The 15115-nt window shown below is 39.6% G+C and overlaps 1 non-coding gene across 1 annotated transcript; it reads right to left on the bottom strand.

Moving 5' to 3' along the window:
* Nucleotides 1-7574: 7574 nt before the first annotated feature.
* LOC128568239 (U6 spliceosomal RNA) lies at nt 7575-7677 on the bottom strand. The gene has a single exon (XR_008375060.1). It is a non-coding gene; the product is annotated as a U6 spliceosomal RNA (small nuclear RNA).
* Nucleotides 7678-15115: the final 7438 nt, after the last annotated feature.

The following is a 15115-nucleotide window of genomic DNA, read 5'->3' on the forward strand; positions in this document are numbered from 1 at the left end:
TTCAAAATGTGCCCCTCCCGACACATTTATTAGGTTCTGCATGTTAACAAGATTCCCTAAAGATTTACTAAGCTTATTAAAATTTGAGAAACTGTCATAGGGTGACATGCTATCCTTGTTTTCCCTGGACTGAGGAGCTCTGGAGTTGACAGAGCTTCAGCGTTAAACCCTAATCATCCTGGGCAAACTGGGACCTTGCTCACCCTAGAAGCACTGCTGTAAACTACCCCAATCAGTTTCCTCAGGATGTGCGTGCACAGGGTGAGAGTGAACTACATGTGAATTCTGTTCCTGGGGACTCAAAGGCGACATAAGAAGGAAAATAAATGTCCGAAAGGAAATCAAAATATGTAACCATAATATATGTATTTTTTGGTATTTTGTGTTTGTTTTTTATTTTTTGGTTTTTTGAGATAGAATCTCACTCTGTTGCTCAGGCTAGAGTGCTGTAGCATCAGTCTGGCTCACAGTAACCTTAAATTCCTGGGCTTAAGTGATCCTCCTGCCTCAGCCTCCCTAGAAGCTGGAACTACAGGCACCTGCCACAATGCCTGGCTAATTTTTCTATTTTTAGTAGAGAGAGGGGTCTTCCTCTTGCTCAGGCTGGTATCAAATTCCTGAACTCAAGGGATCCTCCCACCTCAGCCTCCCAGAGTGATAGGATTACAGGTGTGAGCCACCCTGCCCAGGCTTTTTTTGACATTTTGAGATGACTGTTAAGAGGGCCTGCAGGAAGAAGTAGTCCTGCAAAGCTGTATTTTGGGGAGTGGATATAGGATTCTCCCACTCAGGGCTAGTGAGAGACCCCCCCCCCATTTCTGGGCCTGGGTGAACTTAGAAACCAGTCTCATCACAGACCCCCATCTTTTGGTATAAGTAAGTCCTTTCCAGTCCACATTCTGTGGACCCAAAACAAAGTGAAAAAAAAAAAAAAAAAAAAAAAGCATCCTGACTGGTATTCTACCTGCAGTAGAGAGGAGCCCGCCTGGAGCAAAGGCCTCCAGGACTGAACTCCTCTGCACTATGGCAGTTTTCAAATTAATTTCTGACCAAGCCCCCGGCACCAAACAGTTGTGATATATACCAGATACACATTATTTCTCCCCCCAAACCCCTGCCTACAGGATAGGAAAGGCAGCATATAAACCCCTAGATCAGTGGTTCTCAACCTTCCTAATGCCAGGACTCTTTAATACAGTTCCTCATGTTGTGGTGACCCCCAACCATAAAATTATTTTCGTTGCTATTTCATAACTGTAATTTTGCTACTGTTATGAATCGTAATGTAAGTATCTGATATGCAGGATGTATTTTCATTGTTACAAAGGGGACGTGACCCACAGGTTGAGAACCGCTGCCCTAGACAGAAGGCCCCTATGAGCTTCCCACTTGGGTTCCCCCCTCATCACCTACAGAGGCTTCCTTATCTACTTATGCCTTACTTTTCAATAAAATCTGTCCTTTTGCTTACTCAGTGGTCATGCATTGCTCTAGGACCAAGAACGTGCCAGAGAGAAATGTTGGCTACAGGGAGATATTCATATTTGTAGAGGAGCTAAAGTGAAGTCAACAACAGAAATAAGTAGACTTTCTCTGAAGACTCCCTCCACTCCTTGTCTGGATCTAGGAAAGATTAACTGAGAGTCTGATACCTTTAAAGGTCTCAGGTAAACATTTTTCATCTGCTATTTTCTTAAAGAGGTCTTATTTCTGAGGTTTCATTTACATAATAAGACCACTTCTGCTAGCCAAGTTTTCTCTTTTCCCTGTCCCCTAACCTGTCTTTCCACCATGTTTCTGGCCATGAACTAAGTCCCCATTCTTTCTGTAATCTTGAGGTGTATAAGCTTCTAAACACCCCCTGAAAGTGGGAGTTATCACTCTGTGGTTCTCTCCCCATCTATATGCACATTAATACATTTGTATGACTTTTCTCCAATTAACCTGCCTTTTCTGAGTTGATTTTTCAGCAAAACTTCAAATGGCAAAGGGGGAAGCAACTGTTGGTTTTATACATTTAAGGGAAATAGGCATCAGAGGTAATGAGAAGGGACACAAAGAAAGGGGCTTCAGAGAAGTTTCTCTTCAAATCCCTTGCCCAGCCTGCGATGGGATCCCTTGTTTTTTTCTTGCTGATGCGTTTGAGTTCTCTGTGGATTCTGGTTATTAAACCTTTGTCAGAGTTATACCCTGCAAATATCTTCTCCCATTCTGAGGGCTGTCTGCTTGCTCTGCTTACTGTGTTCTTAGCTGTGCAGAAGCTTTTTAGTTTGATCAAGTCCCAGTAGTGTATTTTTGAAGCTGCTTCAATTGCCCGGGGGGTTCTCCTCATGAAATGCTCACCCAGACCAATTTCTTCAAGGGTTTTCCCTGCATTCTCCTCTAGTATTTTTATAGTTTCATGTCTTAAGTTTAAATCTTTAATCCAATGAGAGTCTATCTTAGTTAATGGTGAAAGGTGTGGGTCCAATTTCAGTCTTCTGCAGGTTGCCAGCCAGTTCACCCAGCACCATTTGTTAAATAGGGAATCTTTTCCCCACTGAATGTTTTTAATTGGCTTGTCGAAAATCAAATAGCGGTAAGTAGCTGGATTCATCTCTTGGTTCTCTATTCTATTCCAGATATCTACTTCAGACATATGAAAAAATGCTCATCATCTTTAATCATCAGAGAAATGCAAATCAAAACTACTTTGAGATATCATCTAACTCCAATGAGACTAGCCTATATCACAAAATCTCAAGACCAGAGATGTTGGCGTGGATGCGGAGAAAAGGGAACACTTCTGCACTGCTGGTGGGAATGCAAATTAATACATTCCTTTTGGAAAGATATATGGAGAACACTCAGAGATCTAAAAATAGATCTGCCATTCAATCCTGTAATTCCTCTGCTGGGCATATACCCAGAAGACCAAAAATCACAACATAACAAAGATATTTGTACCAGAATGTTTATTGCAGCCCAATTCATAATAGCTAAGTCATGGAAAAAGCCCAAGTGCCCATCGATCCACGAATGGATTAATAAATTGTGGTATATGTATACCATGGAATACTATGCAGCCTTAAAGAAAGATGGAGACTTTACCTCTTTCATGTTTACATGGATGGAGCTGGAACATATTCTTCTTAGTAAAGTATCCCAAGAATGGAAGAAAAAATACCCAATGTACACAGCCCTACTATGAAACTAATTTGGGGCTCTCACATGAAAGCTATAACCCAGCTACAACTTAACAATAGGGGGAAGTGGGAAAGGGGGGGAGTGGGTAGAGGGAGGGGAATCGGTGGGATCACACCTGTGGTGCATATTACAGGGGTATTTGCGAAACTTGGTAAATGTAGAATGTAAATGTTTTGGCACAGTAACTGAGATAACGCCGGAAAGGCTATGTTAACCACTGTGATAAAAATGTGTCAAATGGTTTACGAAGTGAGTGTATGATGCCCCATAATCATATCATTGTATACAGTTATGATTTAATAAAAAAATTAAAAAAAAAAAAAAAAAAGAAAGGGGCTTCAAGGGGAGGTGGGAGGAAAACCTGAGCGAGGATCAATGATCACTAGAAAAGGGCAATACTGCCTGGGGGCACAGAGAGGCCCATGAAAGACTTGCAGCCAACTTCAAATGGGGAGGGTATTCATACCCTTGCAGGCCTTTGAGTCTGGGTCTCTCTCCCCCTATCTCTTTCATGAGAGAGACCCACTTCCAACTCTCTTTGGAAGTGCTCTAAACTTTCTCTTTGTTCTTCCTAAATAAAATGTCTCTGTTGCACTGAGACTCAGGCAGGTTACTTTTGCTCTCTGTCACGCTGCCTGTGCAGCTCCAGTTTTATTTCCAGTTTCCATTCATTTTTGCTTTCAGTTACTGCCATGCCTCAATTGAACTTTCTTGCTCAGCTGAGTGATTGAAACAGGTCAACTGGGTTTGGGGAATCGGGACCACCCCCACTGCCACTACCCAACAGGTAAAGTCAAAAATCAGTATGTGGAAGGCATATATTGGTTTGGACTGAAAAGCAAAACATCTCTTAGAAGGGGCTTATAAGTTACAAGTGAGTTTAAAGATTTTTTAGCTAAAAATTGGCTGAAAGAGTTAGGCTTTGTCTAATTGACAAGGAGTCAGTGAAAAGGAATGGTTAAGACAAGGGTCTGTTAACCAGAGATAAACTACAGGGCCTATGAACCAGCCCTCCACTCCTGCCCTCCCACCAAAGTTGTTTATTATGTATATTAGGACCTGCAGCTAAGTCTGCAGAGCCTTAGGCCTGTTAACATCTCAAGGAAGGCAGGGGAACATTATAAGACATGTCTGGTCTTCTTTCTCATGTCTACCAACTCAGTTTTAGGGGATCCCCCTAGCCAAGAGGGTCCAGTCAGTCAGCCACTTGGAGGGGAGCCCTAAGATTTTATTTTAGTTCATAATTCCAAAGCTCCACTCTCCTGGAAGCTACAGCAAGCAGAACCCAGGACCTGACCGGCAACATAAAGGTCAGAATTCCTTACCAGCCAAGGTAGGAGAATTGCTTGAGGCTATGAGTTCAACCCTGAGCAAGACCCTGTCTTTACAAAAAAAAGTTCCAGCTATTCAGGAGACTAAGGCAAAAGAATCGCTTGAGCCTGGAAGTTTGAGGTTGCAGTGAGCTATGTCAATGCAGTAGTGGGAATTTTGGGTTCTTGATCTAGGAGTTCAAAGAATAAAACCATGGACCACACGAATTGAAAGGGGGGGGTATTCGACTGGCAGAGATCTCACAGACCACCAAGGCTTGTATGAAAGGTTTTTATTGGCGAGGGAGGGATGCTGCAGAGCAGCACCAAGAAGGGGAGAAAAGAGAGAGACAGGAAAGAGAGAGGGGGGGGAGAGAGGAGATAGACATAGAGAGAGAGAGAGAGGGAAGAGAGGGGGAGGAGAGAGGAGATAGAGATAGAGAGAGAGAGGGAAGGGGGGGAGAGAGGAGATAGAGATAGAGAGAGAGAGGGAAGAGAGAGAGAGGGGGAGAGAGGAGATAGAGATAGAGAGAGAGAGAGGGAAGAGAGAGAGAGAGCACGCGTGCGAGAGAGCTATGTAGGTTCGGTTAGGGGAAGTCTTAGAATGGTGATGGGACAATAGAATAGCCAAGAAGGAGTTACTGCTCTGGCCAGAAGAGGCGTTAGGGGCAGGCCATAAGTTTGAAATTTTCAGAGGGTAGCTGTATCTTTAAGAGTGAGACAGCTAATCTTGGTCTGTAGAAAGCAGCAGAGGCTTTTCTGGGGGAGGGGCTTTCTCTGGGGCAATTACCTAACAAGAATAAGAGGAAGAACAGAGTTTATTGAAAGATAAAGAAATAGATTTAAAAAAAAAGAGGGAAAACAGAACCTCTGGAAATGAAGGGAGGCCCAAGTGGGCCTCCTTGTCTGGGGGTTTATATAGAGGTGGCTGACAGCAGCAGTTTACAATAATTATGTCTACAGAAGAATACTTATTTGCTTGCGTTTTCTGATTTTAAAAGGCATGGTTTAAACACCTTAAAAAAATGTCTTTATGACTAAGTATGCTGTAAAAGCATTATGTGGCCCAGTCTTATGGCATTTTTTTCTCTTTTGGGGGACCTGGAATTCAGTATAAAAGTAAAATCCTTGCTTCTTAAAAATCAAAATATTTTGCCTTTCAACTGACCTACTTTTTACGTATTTGAATTATTTGGCCCTACAAACTACAAATACTTTACTGGCCCTGTTCCTTAATGGGCTCATCCCTAAACCCAGTGGTCTAGTTGAAAAATAAACTGAATTATCGATGAAAGCTATCTAAATAAAATTGTCTCTTTAGAAAATCCCATGGTAAGTTCTTATAATTTTGTGTTACCTTAGCATCCATGTTTAATCTTCTGAAACTTCCTTTTAAAAACCCGTATTTCCTCTCTTTACTTTGACATGTAAATTTACTACTCTGTTTTCTCTAAAACTCAGGGAGGGCTTCAGTTACTCAACACAGATAAACTTCAACATTTTCCATTAAAAAATCCAGTTGTTTTAAATGTATCTATCCTTTTAAACTAGTGAATTTTACTGGTCTCATGACTAAAATGTTAAAATCAAAGCCTTTATGGTTGTCTGCACTTGATCTTAGCCAAAAGGCCGAGAAGCGATATGGTTGTCTGTATTCAAATACTCACACGTGCATGCGTCTGTGTTTATATACTGTCGATATGATATCAGACTGATGTATAAATAAATGAGTACTTTAAGTAAATAAGATGAAGTGCTATCAAGTTCATGTGATTTTAATAATCTCTGAATAAAGCTAGTTTTAAAATTGTTACTAAAATGAAACAAAACTGCCTTTGGAATTTAATTGAGACTTTTCTTTGCCTAGGTAAATTGGTAAGATAGATTTATATTGCCTCCTTAACATTAATAATATGCTAATATAAAGATAAAATTTCATTTTCTCTTTGAAACAAGATTTTCAAGTAGCATTAATAAAAATATTGGGAGATTTTTGTTCACCTTTTGAGTGAGAAAAAAGAAAAGAGGAAAGAGGGAGATTTTTGTTTCATGGTGTCTTTGGTTTTTTGATTGGGAAACTGAATTTCCTCTATATCAAATAATAAAGGTTTTTGCTTTTTGAAATCTTTGATTATCACTTTAGTCAATGTGATAATTCAGAGACTACTATTTTATTGACCTTTGATATTTGACAGACTTCTCTCAAAATCAAATTTCAAGTTCTAAAATTAGGTCTTTTAGACCTTGAACTAATTCTTGAATTTTGGTATGTAAAGATCATACGGAAACATTGTCAAATAAAAATGTTGTTTAACTTTCTTTGAGTTCCATTTGTATCAATGTATTATTACAGTTTGTTCCAAAATTGTATCAGATTCCTAAAACTCTGATGTATTTGGTATATGTTATAAGTAATAATTATGAAATAACCATACGATGAATGTGAAATTGTTGTATAATGTAAAAACCAAATTTCCTGTTATTTGTGTGTGTCTTTAATCATGGTTATTCTAAGCCTTTTGTCACCCAAGAATAATTATCGTTTTACTTTTATATTCTCAAAAAGTGGTTTATAATCAAGCACAAAATCTATTTCTTCTTCAAGAAAGTGTATGGAAAGAACTTTGACAAGCATGAAGCCTTAAGCAAGGACTGCGAAGGGGCGGGAGAGGAAAGGGGAGGGACTTCTCTAGGGTGATCTTGCTGCTATTGGTCACTGGTTGTTTCTGGGTGGGGCTTGCCAAGGGGCGGGACTCCCCATAGGGGATGGGGAGGGGAAGCCCACAGGCCTGAATAGAGAGGGCCAAGCCACAGAGGCCAGCCAGTTAAGGCTTAAAGAAACCAATGTGAGTCAGTTAGGTTTGAAGGACCAAATCAGTATCTGCCAGTAAAGTTTAGGCAGGCAGACAAGGCATAAAAGCCCCGAACAGCTGAGCTGCAATGCCAATCCTAGGGACCCCTTCTATTGTATTGGAAGCTTTTCTAATTTCACTTCTGCTTGCCTGTGGTCTGTTAATTTATTCTTCAATTCCTGAGACCAAGAAACCTGTGAGAAGAGATATCCAGTATCACTATTTATTTTTAATAGAGCACTTCACAAATTTGCATGTCATTCTTGTACAGGGATCATGCTAATCTTCTCTACATAATTCCAATTTTTGTATATGTGCTGTTGAAGCAAATACCTGGCAAGTCCTCTTACGTACATGTCTCTGATAACTTTGGAGACCATTCGATTGGACTAGATAGATATAAACTTCCAGGACTAGTTAAAAAGATGGTGTGTTCATGAGGACTGAGGAACCAACATCGACTAAAACAAGAGTTAATTACGTGGGTCTAAACAATAGGGAAATAAAATTTTTCATGACTTTTCTTTTGCTTGTAACAGTGTTGATTCTTTTTATGTTTTCTTTTCCAGAGTATTTCTAAACCTTTTTTTCTTTGAGTCTATTTATAGCTTTTAAAACAATTGAGTAAAGTAGACATTTATAAACAAAATTGATACATTTAATTTTTTCACTAGCTGATTTCTCCAGAATTCAGAAACTTATTTTCTTTCTTTTTTTATTTGTATTTATTTTTTTTTATTAAATCATAGCTGTGTACATTAATGCAGTTGTGGGGTGCAATGTATTGGTTTTATATACAATTTGGAATGCTTACATCAAACTGGTTAATGTAGCCTTCACCTCACTTTCTTAATTATTGTGTTAAGACATTTATACTCTACACTTAATAGATTTGACGAGTTTTTGAAATAGTCTCATTTTGACGTGCTTGGTAGAGTGTCATGACGTCATAGCTCACAGCAACCTCAAACTTTTGGACTCAAATGATTCTCTTGCCTCACCCTCCCCAGTATGAGACTACAGGGGCCTGCCACTGTGCCTGGCTAATTTTAGATACGGGGGTCTCACTCTTACTCAGGCTGGTCTTGAACTCCTAAGCTCAAGTGATCCACCTGCCTCGGCCTTCCAGTGTGCTAGGATTACAGGTATGAATCACTGCAGCTGGCCCAGAGTATTCTTAATTTATGGTAATCTAGTCATTTGCGTGAGTTAACTATGAGTCTGTTTTATTTTATATCAGGATACAATTGGAGACACTACTTATTTGACTAAGGCTTTGACTGGAATGACATATTTTTAGATGAGACCAGACATTTTGAGAGATTGAAGTTAACTTTACAGAGCTGATAAAAAATCCTTTCAAAAGACTGGTTTGGTACTTTGTATGAAAGATTCCTTTATAATTTTTTTGACCTATAGTAAGTTACTTTCTGACAGGCCCCAAGAATCTCAAGATATTTTGGGACTTCAAACACAAAGAACTTCACCGGATTCATACAGGTATTACAGGCACAGTCTGGTAGTAAGTCTTAGCTTGACTTTATAGACTCTAGGATTTTAAAAGTCTCATTTGAGATTCTTTGTAAAAATATTTCAACAAAGCCAACTTTAAAAGAGCCTACATAGCTAATCACTATTCTTGCTGCACTTTATGCAAATAATCAGGCTATTTATAATAAGACTAAAACTTATTTTACAAATAAACTCGTCTTACAGTGATTTGTCTTTAGTAGAAATGGGGGACTGAAGAGAAAAAACTATGTTTCAGAAGAAAACTGTGGTATACCTATTATCGTCTTCCTGCCTTGACCATTGTTTTTGCGTTCTTATTATTTACCTAAAATTTGTACTGAATCCTAAATTATTTCTTAGCTGCACGTCTCAAAAGTAAAGTTGGGTTAAAGGAAAAAGGCAAACTCTCTAAAATATTTTAAAGGGGTATGTCTTGAGCCAATATGAGTAATGTTAGCCCAGGGAAAATACAAACCCAAGATGTTTTGAGTAAGCGGTCCCAAGGCAGTCAGATTGCAGTTTGGTTTTCTACATTTTTAAAGCCACAGGAATTTCAGGCAAAAATGTTAATCAATATGTGGAAGGCCTACATTGATTCAACCTGAAAAGTGAGATGTCTTGAAGTGGAGGCTTACAGATCATAAGTGGATTTAGAGATTCTTTAGTTTACAGTCGGTTAAAGGAACAAAGTTTTTCCTAATAACTTGGAATTAGCAAAAAGGAATATTTACATTAGGTTAAAGATGCTATGTCAGAGTCAGATTAAGAGAGCAAGTTACAATATGCTAGGTCAAAATGACCTGTTGAGCAAGATCAGCAGCCTGCAGGTAATGACTTAGCCTTGCCTTAGGTCCTGTTTGTAATTTGGTATTTTATCACCACAAAGTCTGTCTTGTCAGTTTTATGATCTCTATTTTTAACATTAATACTGTTCAGTTGTTATATCCAAACTCCAAAAGAGAGGGGGCATAATGATGCATGTCCAACCTTTCCCATCTCATCATGGGCAGGAACTCAAAAGTTCTGTCTGGGGTCTCCTTGGCTAAAAGGGGATCTGTTCAGTTGGTGGGGGGAGGGGGACTTACGATTTTTAGTTTACAGTTTTCAAGTTTTTCTTTTATTTTTTGACTTGAAATCACTAAAATTTAAAACTGCTTTTCTTTTTTTTTTTTTTTCTTTGAGACAGAGTCTCACTATGTCACCCTGGGTAGAGCAACATGGCATCACAGGTCACAGCAACCTCAAACTCTTGGGCTTAAGTGATTCTCTTGCCTCAGCCTCTCAAGTAGCTGGGACTACAGGTGCCCGCTACAACACCCAGCTATTTTTGGTTGCAGTTGCCATTGTTGTTTAGCTGTCCCAGGCCAGGTTTGAACCCGCCACCCTCGGTGTATGTGGCTGGCGCCATAACCACTGTGCTACGGGCACCAAGCCTAACACTGCTTTTCTTAAAGCCCTGAAAACTAAAGTGAAACAAACTTCAGGAGAAAGCACCACAGCAACTCCACAGCAACTTACATGTAAATAGCCTTCAAGCTTAATGTATAAACTTCTCAGATAGTTCACTTGAACATTTGGTTCAAACGACAGTACGTAAAAATCTGTCAGATTGCCAATGCAATCTGAAGATAATTCAGCGGCTTTAAAAAAAAACTAGACTACTCCACACAGTAACCTTTGTTTTTCTTCTGAAATGCCTCTTGGTTAAGCTCTGTTTGCCTACATCATATACAAAAGCCCAGCCCATCTACAATTCTACTTCCTGAAACAGGACTCTGCTGTTTAACTGAAACAATTCGTTCTCAGGTTTAAGAGACTCATTCAAATATATAGACAGTGATATAGTTTCGATTATTCTTTTTTGTTTATCCCAATTTGTTTTTTTCACTCCTTTGTCCTTCTGTATCTAACATTTTCTCCAATCTCTCCAAAGTTACCAACTTGGCTTTTAATATGCGACGCTTTCTGAAGTCTTCAGTGGGGACTGAAGTCAAACTATTTTACTGCCAAACATATTTTTTGTTATATTTTGAAATGGCTGTTCAGAGAGTCATCAGATGAAAGACCTCCTGGGAAGACGCCTTTCATGGGGGGGAAATTTACTCTCTGGAGAATCTGCATTGAGGCAGCCAGACCTTCCCTTGTTCAAATCTAGGAAAGAGTAACTGAGAGTCTGATACCTTTAAAGGTCTAAAAGAAACATTTGCTATCTATTCTTCTTGCTACCTGTGACGTTTCCACACCCCCTTTGCTTATTTGAGACTCATAAAATTAGATGAGGGCTGAGGACCCACTGCAGGAATGGTAGGAACCTGAGTTCTCCAGGGCTCTAAAACCAGACACGAAGGAGGGATGTCCTGCCACCCAGAGGTCACTCTTCTGAGTAAGACGTGGTCATACCTTCCATCTATTCTCTCATATGTATTTTTTGTGTTCAAAAAACTATGGCTTTTATAGGGCAAATATAAATTCACCGTAAGAGGTTTAATTCTCCCTGTTGAAAATAAAGGAAAAGATTTCTCTACCTATTTTTTTCTTTGGGCGTTTACCTTAGGAAACTTGTAATTGCAAATACATTTTCGTCTCTTTGAAATGCATCCCTTAGAAGACTAGGTAGACTTTTTATCAGCTTTGTGACCAAGAAATATCTTTCACAAGGACCTGGGAGTTATGTTTTTGAAATGCAAATGTCTAGAGAGTTAGCTTCCCTACCTCCAGGATCCTTCAGAGGATGAGTGCCTAATTTCAGTAGGCACCTTGCTCCAATTTGCGAAACTACTTCTTTTTTTTTTTTTTTTGTAGAGACAGAGCTTCACTTTATTGCCCTCCGTAGAGTGCCGTGGCGTCACACAGCTCACAGCAACCTCCAGCTCCTGGGCTTAGGTGATTCTCCTGCCTCAGCCTCCCGTGTAGCTGGGACTTCAGGCGCCCGCCACAACGCCCGGCTTTTTTTTTTGTTGCAGTTTGGCCGGGGCTGGGTTTGAACCCGCCACCCTCAGTATATAGAGCCGGCGCCCTGCTCACTGAGCCACAGGCGCCGCCCGCGAAACTACTTCTTGTTACAAAGATACAAGTTTTTTTCTCCTTTAAAGCCAATTAGCTAACATAAGTGGTTCCCAATTTCCATAATAAAGTTAAGATGAACAATATGCGATAAAATGTGCTATCCCTTCTTCTTACTTGAAGACTAGTGATTATTTGTGTTGATAACATGTATTTAATGAGTTGTATCTGCTCGGCCATATAAAGGGATGAGATTTCTTTCTGTCTTTGCAATCACTTAGCAAACTGCCTCTGATGTGCACTGCATTTTTGGTTGAATGCTTCAACAATCCACAATGTTTTTTAGATTGTGAAGAAATTTTATTTCCCCAACATTTTTAAGAAGAATGATACCTAACTAAACTTCATAAACATGCTTGGATTTATGGATTTCTTTTGCTGAGCTTCAGTGTCATTGTTCATACCATATCCACAGCAAAGTCCTTTCTTGGCAATGCTCTGCAGGAGGTTGTAGGCCAGTGTTTTCAACCTTCTTTTTATCTCACAGCACACTTAAACCTATAGTTCAACACCTGCAGCATACTTAAATTATGTTGATAAAAAAAAGCAAGAAAAAAAGAATATGCTTACTGTGTTCTGAATTTCTTTTGAAAATAATTGAATTAATGATCTTAAAAAAATTTTCATGGCACACTTAGATCTTCTCACAGCACACTTAATGTGTAGGCCCACACAGTTGAACACAAGTTGAAAAATCACTATTGAGAAGGAAAGTTACCTTTTGAAATGCAAACATCAAGGGTGTTAGCTCCCGTATCTCCAAGTTATTATGAGAGGGTAAAAGTCTAATTTCAGTGGGCACCTTACTCTAATTCGTAAAACTACTTCTTGTTACAAAGATACAAGGGTTTTCTCCTTTAAAGCCAATCAGCTAACACAGGTGGTTCCCAATTACCATAATAAAGTTGAGATGAACAAGCACTTCTCTTCCCAACATGCCTTTCATGGCTAACACTGAGATGGAGCTTGAGCTAACATCCACACATCCACATTGCATCCCATCACAGGTTTCTGATCAACAAAACTATAGTGTTTTCCACACGCCTGAAAGTGTGCTGAAACTCAAATATAGTCCAGGCTACAGGCCTGCTGTTTCTAATCTATAACAATTTTTTCTTTTTCTTTTTAACAAAGCTATACTAAATATTTGTCTCTTTGTGGTCTATGTAAGCAATATATCAAGTTAAGCAGATTAACTTTCAGCTCTATTAATTCTTTATATTTATACAGTGATTTTTTTTCTTTTATCCAATTTATTCACAAGCATGATCTCAACTGAGTGCCACAGACATTGTGTAGGCAAGGTGGGTGTTATTATTCCTGCATTTTCAGGTAACCACACGGTTTTAAAGAGAATAACTTTCTCTAGGATAAACAGTGAGTTAGTATTGTAACAAAGTCTTGCAAGTAGGTCTCTTGTCTGAATTCAGGGTTCATCCTATATAGCCTCGAAGAAAAAAAGCTCTAAGTTTTTGCAGTCTTCACAAGTGAGAAACAACTCACTCCCGGATGTGCGCATGTCTCCACAATGACAGATCAGAAAAATGGAAAATCCCAGGGCATCTGATTTCTTGACAAGATGAAGCTGTGGCTCTGTTCAAGCAGTGATAGGTTTTTCAGCAGTGGTAAGATAGGATCCAAAGTGATGTTTTACGTTTCTTTTATCGTGACTGATACCTTGAGAAGAGGTTAAGAAGCTGGAGGAAAATTTGTTATTTGAAGAGGAGACTTTTCTTGAAGCATCCAACTTTGTTTTCCTAAGCTTTTAGGAAATTCATAGTCAGGCTGCATTCCAGCCTCAGGACCTGGACTGGTAGCAGATGTTGGATATCTGGTCTGGAGATTAAAAATGCTACTGTTAGAAATTTTTTGCAAATTAAAACAAACACCGGGTTTGTTCCTGCTTGCTGGGGGACACACTTTTGCCATTTCAGCTGGAGCTAATTATCTATACCTGAGAAAATTGCCATCCAAGTGATGCTTTGCCTGAGGGCCTTCCAGAACTTTCTGTACTCAGCTATATTTATTACCTGGAAAAGCTAAAAAAACTTCTACACTGCATCAAAGACCATGTGAGAGAATGACTTTCCTTATGCGTGTGTCTTAAATCCTACATCTGGATTACTGCACTGAGTTAAGCTGTGTACCAGAGCATTTGTCAAAGCTTTTCTGAATGATGAATTGGAACCTTGCTTGCTAGACAGAGATGGTAGATGGAGTTGGTCATCTGAACCAAGGGAGTTTGTCTTGCCTCAGTAAAAACTGCCCTAGAACAACTGTCAAGTGAGAATTGAGCACCTAAAAGTTTGAACCAGAAAAAAAAAATTAATCGTATCCTAAAAAATAAAGGTCCTTTTGGCTCACTGAATGAATGCAGGATCTAGGTGTTATTTATTTCTATAAACAAAGCTTTGTTCTTGGCATCCAGCAGACCTCAATGTGTTCACTGCTGAGTGACACAGACCTGGGAACATGGAAGATGATATTGGGTGTACAGAACAATGAGAGAGAATCCCTTGGCAAAGCTAAACTGCTGGAAGGTTGATAGAGAGAAATATGGAGGCTCTGTCCACATTTTGAGTGTGACTTTATAGAGTTAGGCCTGATGGTGACTGGAGAATTAGAATAAGAAAACAAAGAAGGAATAGATTTTCAGAGATGGAAATATTGGTAATAATGATGTTCTGCCCCAGAACAGCAACTCCTTCTGAAACACCTTGTTCAGGCCCTAGAAGCAAGATACTCTGTTTTAGCCCTGCTGCCCATCCAGATACTCTTGAGAAGCCTTGGAAACCTTTTGCCTTTATCCAGTTTTACCAGAGAACTGTGGTAACCATGAAAGACTCACGATAGTCTGTGCTCAGGAAAATACTGGGCTTCCTTGCAAAGCAGACTAGAACCCCACCAGAAGCACTGCCAGGCTGTGATCTTACATCAGAACCAGCACCCTCTGAGAATGCTTGGGACAAAAGGGGACCAACCCATCACCACCTGCGAACAGACGCACCCATTTAGAAGTGAGGGTATTGAGCAGCCCTTAAGGTCGAGGCCTATGGGAGGGTGAGGATGAGAGATGGACCTAATAGGGGGTATGAGAAATGTATTTCATAAGCAGAAGACAACACGAAAGCACTGAGTACCATGAGAAATACACAAGAAAAGTGACATGGTGGCAGAGCAACTTTGAAGATT

This window comes from Nycticebus coucang, chromosome 16 (genome assembly GCF_027406575.1).
Source record: "Nycticebus coucang isolate mNycCou1 chromosome 16, mNycCou1.pri, whole genome shotgun sequence".
NCBI lineage: Eukaryota > Metazoa > Chordata > Mammalia > Primates > Lorisidae > Nycticebus > Nycticebus coucang.